We start from the raw sequence: 8,918 nt of genomic DNA, 5'->3' as shown, positions 1-8,918 counted from the left end.
TGTGTGTGTGTGTGTGTGTGTGTGTGTGTGTGTGTGTGAAGATGCTGCTGTTTCACGCCTGGACATCTGTGCAGAAACAGCAAGAACCAAAAACCTTCCTGCTTTTCTCTAGTTGAGTCACTGACAAGCCTTTAAATTCCACTTTACTGTGAGTGGACTTTAGTCACCAGTGATTGTACAGAGTTGCATAATGTTCTATTTGTTCTATTGCAGTTATGCATAATTAAAAACAAACTCAGCCATCGTTCTTGGTAAGTGTGCTTTTGCTCGGAGAAGCGAGTGATGTAAGCCATTGCAAGCTCTGATCACATGTCTGGTGTGTTTGTGCACTCGCTGTCCAGAAACGGGAAGACCAGACGTGAATCTGAGGAGGAGAGTGGGCCCCGGAGAGTGTGTAGCGAGGGGGTCGTCTGTCCTATTCAGCTATAGATGTGGACAAAAGACACATTGACACTGAGCAGTGTTGTAGCACGTGTGTGTTCGATCGTTTGTTAACTCTACTTTCAGTCTTTACACACACTGCACACTCAGAAAAAAAGGTACAAAAACTGTCACTGGGGCAGTACCTTCTCAAAAAGTAAATTTTTGTGCTTTTTAGGTATAAATATGTACATTTTAGGTACTGATATATACCTTTAAAACACCAATATAGACCCTTAAGGTACAAAGGTGTACCTTTTGAATAAAAAGGCTTTATCAAAAGGCTGTGGGGCTTTATCAAGTCAAGGCTGGTAGAAATGTCCCTTGGATTGAACGTGAAGGTAAACTGTTGTGTTTTACCAGAGTAAACATCCTCTTGTTGCTCTGTTTGTACACACTAAAGCGGCTACAGTCGTCCAGAAGGTGAGAGAGGTCTTATTTTGGCTGTGTTTTGGGTGTGTAATCTGCATTGAGATAATCTATCTTGCTCCGCTGCGATGAGACGCCTGCGAGTCGGTCTACATCAGACACACACACACACACACACACACACGCACGGAGGTCAGGTCCGATGGCTAGCGGACACCCAACGCTAAGATCTGTTATATATAAGAAATGTTACCAAATAAAATGATTAAGTGTGAAAAAAATATTCCAAAATAAATATAATAAAATAAATAAAATAAAATACAAATAATTATTATACAAATAAGGAAGTGCAGTTTTTGTAATCCAATTAAGTGCTAAACTGAAATAGTAGTCATATGTTAATGACGGTTCTCACGGTTGATGATCATTAATCATGATTCTTTATTTAAGTTCAGGAATGACATTAAAAATTATAATATTTATGAATTAGACAGAAACTTTGCACTTAGTTTCTCTCTGTCTTGTCTTCCATGCACAAACACAGACACTCACAATATCATAATATTCATGTTACTCTATCAGTCTGTAGTCACGTACATTAAGGATGTGTTACAATTGTTAACTAGTTGTCGATTAGTGAGCTTCACGGTTTTTTTTATTTCTGTGGATGCTTTGTTCAGCTTGTTGACTTTGTGCTGTTATAGAAAGTTTGCACAGTAAAACCCAATGTATATTCAAATTGATCACCGCACTACCTGAGACAGATGTTTTAGCCATTGCATTGCATCTCCACCATTTATTAATTGTTGTCGTCTGTACATGCATCAGACAGATGTGTTTGGCCTGTGCTGTCAGGAGTGTTTTGGTCCAGTTTTCACATTTTCCCGGGCTATGAGATTACATGTGGCTCTGTTTGTGAGAGTTGTGTAGCTCATCTGCAGTCTATCAGCACACATTGGCTGAATTGAAAGTGTTTCTCTGTGACTCAGTGCACTCAGACAGATGGGTTTGATACACCAGATCCTTCAGGAAAATTGAGAAGAATTGGCAAGCCGGTGTCTGAGTGCATCGGACCCAGCTAATGGACGTTCAGAGACCGACAAAACAGAGCTTTACGAGTTCGTGCTGTGAGAGACGTCCTGTAATCACTGCACGTTTACATCATAGACGGATTATACTTAAAAAAAAAATTAGCTATTGGTATTATTATAATAATGCTATTTGTACAGATTAGACAAATGTTACTATTGTACTGTAAACAAATAAATTAATATTCTAATATTTAATAATACTTATTATTATTATTATTATTATTCAATATTACTACTGTACTGTAAAGTAAATGGAATATTTCATAAAACATTTGTTTAATCTGCATTGATTTTAATAGTAAATAGAATAAAAATATAAAGTGTTGTTTTAATATTTTTTCATATTATATTTATTTTTAAGACACACACACACACACACACACACACGCACGGAGGTCAGGTCCGATGGCTAGCGGACACCCAACGCTAAGATCTGTGGAAAGGTCACTGACCTCTGCCTTCATCCAAAAACACATCCGTTTGCACAGATGCCACACAAACACACCACATCCTGGTTAATTATATACAAATAATTCACTAAAGACGTTTGCTTGCTTAATGACACATGAATACATGCACTGATCAAGCACTAAATGTGGCTAAAATGGGCTTCATGGGAAGTCAATGTAAGTTTACTTGTGTGAATTTAGTTAATTGCCTTTATATTAGTTTATTTTGTACTGCTCATAAAACATTTGTTTAATCTGCATTGATTTTAATAGTAAATAGAATAAAAATATAAAGTGTTGTTTTAATATTTTTTCATATTATATTTATTTTTAATTAAAATAAATATAATATGAAATATTTAAATTAGTATTTCATTTTTATTTCATAGTACATTAATAATAATAAATTATTATTATTATTATTATTATTATTAATAAAAAAAGACTAGTCTATGAATTGAATACTCTAAAATTGAATTTCATAAAATGTTGTTTGTATATTCAAATATATAGTGTTATTGAATAAAAAAAAAATTTAATTTATTTTTAATATTCTGTTTTATTTCATAGTACATTAATAATAATCGTTGTTGTTGTTATTATTAAAACATACTGCTGTACTATGAAATAAATGGAATATTTCAAAAAATATTATTTGTAAAATAAAATATAAAGTGTTATTTTAATAAAAAATACATATTTAAATTATTCCATTGTTTTTCATAATACATTAATAATAATATGATTATTATTATTAAATATTACGATTGTACTATGAAATAATGGAATATTTCATAAAATATTATTTGTAAAATGTGATTAAATACTTAAATATAGTAGTTAAATATTTACATAACAATTAGTTCGTAGTACATTAGTTATATTACTAGAGTAATATATTTCTTGTATTTTTCATGTCTTAATTTTTTCACTTCCACATGTGAAGTCCTCCAGAAATGAGGCAGTCATATGTTAATGAGCTCATGGCTGGATTCAGTAAATGATCTGTGTGGACTGCAGATGTGAATGTGATGTGAGATGTGAACAAATGCTGTTTTTGTGATCTTACCTGTCTGACCGACTGACGCGGGTTCAGATGTTTCATGAAACTCTCAGTGACGTGATGCTGTTTGCTGTCCTCTCCGTCGAGCTTCTGAAAACAAGAGTGATTTTATCGGTTCGCAGCAGCCGGTGTGTTTTCAGTCGCTCGCAGAACAAGCACTTATCAGCTGCTGAGCAGAGGTCAGTGTGTGCTCTGATGTTATTGTGTGTGCAGTGTTATGAGACTCACTTACACACACAGGTAAACATACGGCTGATTCCAGATCAGTATCATAAGAAATTCCTCAGTGATGTTATTACCGATTATTTTTGTATGTTTAGTTGCACCAGCCCTTTTTATAGTCTTAGTTAAACTGACTTAAATAAACACTAGGGGCTTAGCAGCTACTAGTTTGTTAGTAATTTGGTTACCCTATTTATTCTTAAAGGCATAGATCACACAAAAATGAACATGAATGAAAAAGAAGACTTAATAATTAATACAAATTTTAATAATTTCTCAGTGTCTCAGTGTCATACATTGGACAATGTTCTTCAAATGGCAACTTATGTTTTCCTTAGAAGAAAGTCAGCAGAGAAATAAATGATGACAGAACTATTTTTATTTTTGGGTGAACTGGAAATTGTATAAGCTTTCTGTAATTCTGTATTAAAATTATTAATTATTTATTAATTCATTTATTATTTATTTTTAATTACTTAAAATGTGCATTTTTATTTTAGTTATTATATAACTTTGAATAATCATTTTTTACAGTCTATGAAAAGTCACGCATTTCGGTTTACTTTGATGCGATTTTTCAGACTTCTTTTGCTTCATGTAAATGGTCAAAAAAAATCTAAATCTACTGAGATAAATTCATAGAAAATCATGAACTATAATAAATGGCATTTAATATTCATTAACTGTACACGACCAGTCAAATATTGGTAATAATTATTTTAATGCTTATGAAAGAAATCTCTTCTGCTCACCAAAGCTGCATTTATGTAATCAAAAATACAGTAAAAACAGTAATGTTGTGAAATATTACTACAATTTAGAACTGTTTTCTGTTTGAATATATTTTAAAATGCTGGCATATTAGAATTATTTCTGAAGGATCATGTGACACTGAAAAAAATGATGAAAATTCAGATTTGCCTCTCAGGAATAAAATGCATTTTACAATATATTTAAATAGAAACGGTAATTTTAAATTAAAATAATATTTCACATTTTTTACTGTATTTTCGATCAAATAAATGCAGCGTTGGTGAGCAGAAGAGACTTCTTTCAGAAACATTAAACATCATAAAAAACAGTCCACTTGTATGTAAGTTAGTGAGGGGCAATAAACTAGAAAAATTGACATTTATTGACAATTTTTGCATTACACGTGAGATGTGCATGGTAGAGTAGAATAGCCTGTCAGCTGAAGGAGGTTTTTGGTGTAATATATTGTGATTGGAGATGTTTTGAGGGCGATTGCGGGTCGTTAGATGTGTTTGAAGCTCAGGGTGGGTCTGTACACGTTTGATCTTCACGTCTGTGATCTTCCATCACAAATCCTGAGCGTCTGCAGACCCCGACATGATGACGTCTCGCCTGACTGCGTCTCCATCACAATGAAATGGAAGCGTTCCAGTGCGCTGAACACCGGCAGATCACTGCTATTACTTCCCTTCATCCTGAGAGATGATCGTCTGTGTGTGTTCTGTAAGGGTGGAGCTGTTTTCGTCTCTCAGCGATCAATGATTGAGGTGCCAAAGCTCATAAAGTGAGGGAATGAAGCGATGGGAGGAGAAGGAAACAGGAGGAGGATGAGAGCCAGTCGCTTATGAGATCAGGACCGCAAAGGCATCCTGTGATTGTTCACACTAATCTCTCTTATGATTCATGATTCTAGGCGCTTTATTGTTGTATTTAAAATCAGCTACGTAGCTGAAGCATTGTTATGATACTGATTCATAATGCTGATAGTTCTGATTGGATGAGCTGCGTTTGAAGTTGTCGTATAATAAGTGTTTGAGTGCCTGATATGAAGACTTTACTGTGTCTCAGGAAATTCACTTTCTGAAACAATCACTCACAGACTGAATGATAGGGATATTTCAGACACAAATGAAACCTCTGATTTATTCATCCTCATGTTGTGTGTGCGTATGTAATTTTTTTTAACTAATAATACAATTTTCTTTTTTTTATTTGTTTCAATCATAAATAGCAATATTTGCCAGTGGAATAAAACAACAACAACATATTGTTTGCCATATATTCTCTGAACAAAATAATGTCAGCATTTTTGCTTCTCAGGTAAGTGCATCTTGGTTTAAACAAGACATAAATACTAATTAAAAATAAAAATTTTGTTTGTTTTTTGTTTTTACAAAACTTCATAATGACCTTGTCAGGCTTGTCAGGCATATTTTGTTCTGAACATATTTTGGTCTTCAAAACATATTTTGGCAAAATGCATGAATATAACATTTAAGTGCAAAATTTCCTTTTGTGTTCCTTATAAAAAGATCCTGCATGCAGGTTTGTTTGAGTAAATGACAGCATTTTCTTTTAATGACCTTTTATCTACACGTCTAAGAGGGAAAAGTTCAGAAATATGCATCATTTCCAGCACATGCGAACAACAAAAGAGCAGTCTGAGCTCATGCACTGCGTGGATTTGCATGTGAATACAGGCAGATGTAAATGTACAAACAGTTGTTGAGCTCTGAGAGCGTGTGACGTGTTAACCGACTCTGAGACGTCACACCGAGGCTCTTCTGCGCTTTCATGGTTAACCGGTTATCCGTTAACATTGTCTGGGCTCTGCGCTCGATGATAATGCCCTACAATCATTCACTAGCCTCTGCTAATGCCCTTTTGTAAGCATACAGCTTAGTGAAGCTCTCAGAGTCAGTGTGTTTACACAGCACACACACACACAGGCTCATTGTAATGGGATCTGATTGTAGACGTTACACGTTAATGATGTTGTTTCTCTGAAAGCTTCTGAAGCTACTGGTCAGTTAAACGACCTCTTAAACTGAAGCACTTAGCTTTTTTTAAAAAAAAAACAGAAAAATGGCTTCAGAGTTTATTTGATTGAATTTGCATTGGTTTTTTATCTGTTGTCTCTGAATCTGAAAACATGGGCCAAGCAAAATGTGTATTTTTACTGTGTTTTGTCTGTGTGTTGCATCATGTATTTTGTTTTTTTTATTGGCAATGCATTATGGCTATGATATATTGCTCATCCCTCTTTGACACTTACAGGACAGTAATTAGATGACAGGCCTCTGGACGCTTTATTTGTACATTTGCGTTCTGCTCTAAACTGCCAGGAGCAGCACAGCAGGTCTGATCAGTAAAAACCCTTCAGTTTGTTTAAAGCTGATGAAATGCAAATGTCTGTGAACATGAGTGAACTATAGTTTAGAGTTTAGAGAGACTTCCTCACTGTATAGATCCATAAAGATACTTGATTACTTGAGAAGCAAAATTGCATTCAAACATAAAATATACATTTATAGGGGTCATATGATGCGATTTCAATTGTTCCTTTCTTTTTAGCAGCATCATATGACCCCTTTAAATATTATATATGTGTGTTACATTTTTATATATAATATATATATAATATTAAAAAATAAAAAAGTTAACCTTTAAATGAAATGTATAATTTAAGAAAATTTAAATTTAAAATAATAATAATTTAATAATATTTAAAATAAAAATGTAAATATATAATTATATATATGCTTTTTAATGTAATTAGTTTCAAGCATAAATAACAATAATATATGTATATATTTACTATAAGCTAAAATGCTCATTATAAAATTTAAATGTAATTGTGTGTGTGTGTGTGTGTGTGTGTGTATTATTTATATAGAATTGTTTCCCTTAAAGGGTTAGTTCACCCAAAAATGAAAATTAGCCCACCATTTTACTCACCCTCAAGTAGGGCTGCACGATTATGACAAAAATCATAATTGTCGATTATTCCCTTGAAATTGTAATTGTGATTGTTAATTACGATTATCACAATTTACATTGAATGATGTTTACCCCATTGTTTGAAGCAACTGAATGCCATATTTTTATATGAGAATGGCACTCAGCGGGTGTTGCATTGCTTCAGTCCAAAAGAAGTTAAACGGAGCTGCTTCCGTGTAGGTCTGTTGGCGCAAACTACATTAAAGTGATTATTACGTTTTAAATATGGTTATTTTTCTTACAAAAACGCATCGATTCGCTACAGGAGGCCTTTGTTCACCCCCCGGAGCCGTGTGAGACACTTTTTTATGGATGGGCGCTTTTTATTTAACTTCTTTTGGACTGAAGCAATGCAACACCCGCTGAGTGCCATTAAACAGCTTGAAAGATCAAAGACAATTTTTAATATAACTCCGACTGGATTCGTCTGAAAGAAGAAAGTCTTATACAGCTAGGACGACTTGAGGGTGAGTAGTTTATGGGCTAATTTTCATTTTTGGGTGAACTAACCCTTTAATTTGTGTCATGCATAAATAGCCATTTTTGCCAGTGGAGTAAAAAGAAAAAAATACTTTATATTATTTGTGATATATTCTCTGAACACAATAATGACATTATGTTCTGTGCATTTTTGCTTCTCAAGTAAATGCGTCTTGTTTTAAAGTATTAAAAGGTAGGTATTTTTACTGGAAAACAAGACATAAACACTGATCAGCAAGAGATTTTTGCAGTATGTGTAATAATCAGTTCAGCCTGATTTTCGAGTGAACTGCTGTTGATAGATGATTTCTGAGTTACGGTGTGGTCAGTCCTCACTGAAGTACGCTGATGACGTGAATGAAGACTTGTGCTCTAAAGCCAGTAGTGATGGTATAAGAGCACGAGTGACGTGTCGTGCTTGTGTCGTCTGCAGCTTCCACGAGGACCCAATTATCCAGAAGAGGAATCGAACAGTGACTGAATCACTCCTGAACCTACAGCAGGGAGACTTCAGGCTGGCATTTACTGCAACTGAGTCAAATGTTGTCATTTAAACATGGCATGATTGATTGTAAGAGTGAGAATGGTCAAGAGCGTGACTGTCTTTACTCAGTCTATGTTGTGACCCCTTTAAAAGCGCTGTTCTTGTCTGAAGATCTGCTGAAGGTTTGGCTCCAGCTCGAGGAACAGATGCTCCTGCCAAAATATGCAAAGATCTTCCCTGCTGTGGGATGCTCTGGAAGATACGAGGCATGTGGCTGTCGTGTTTATGCGTGTCGGAGGAAGCTAACAGTGCTAGATGTTGTAATACGCTGCTTTATCTTCTTTATACCGGTTAGAGAAACTGGGTTTTTACAGAAAACGGGAGTGTTTGCAGACGATGCCGCTGCTGTGCTACTGATGTTTGTCAATGCAATGATGGACCTAAATGTTAGTGATATTGTAGGTTTATTTACAATATTATATCATAATATTATGTTATTCATTTTATATTAAATATTAATATTTAAATGTATAGTATAGTATTATAAGTGACCCTGGAGCACAAAAGCAGTGTTAAGTCGCTGGGGT

The 8,918-nt window shown here is 34.4% G+C and overlaps 1 protein-coding gene across 1 annotated transcript in view; it reads left to right on the top strand.

The window, feature by feature from the left end:
• LOC107659647 (zinc finger MIZ domain-containing protein 1-like) overlaps window positions 1–8,918 on the top strand; it is a 46,995-nt gene that overhangs the window by 956 nt on the left and 37,121 nt on the right. The window lies entirely within an intron of this gene.

Source organism: Sinocyclocheilus anshuiensis, unplaced genomic scaffold, assembly GCF_001515605.1.
Source record: "Sinocyclocheilus anshuiensis isolate Anshui unplaced genomic scaffold, SAMN03320099.WGS_v1.1 scaffold75, whole genome shotgun sequence".
In the NCBI taxonomy this organism is placed as follows: Eukaryota; Metazoa; Chordata; class Actinopteri; order Cypriniformes; family Cyprinidae; genus Sinocyclocheilus; species Sinocyclocheilus anshuiensis.
The sequence above is the reverse complement of the archived record's forward strand: the minus strand, read 5'-3'. Positions and strand labels throughout refer to the sequence as shown.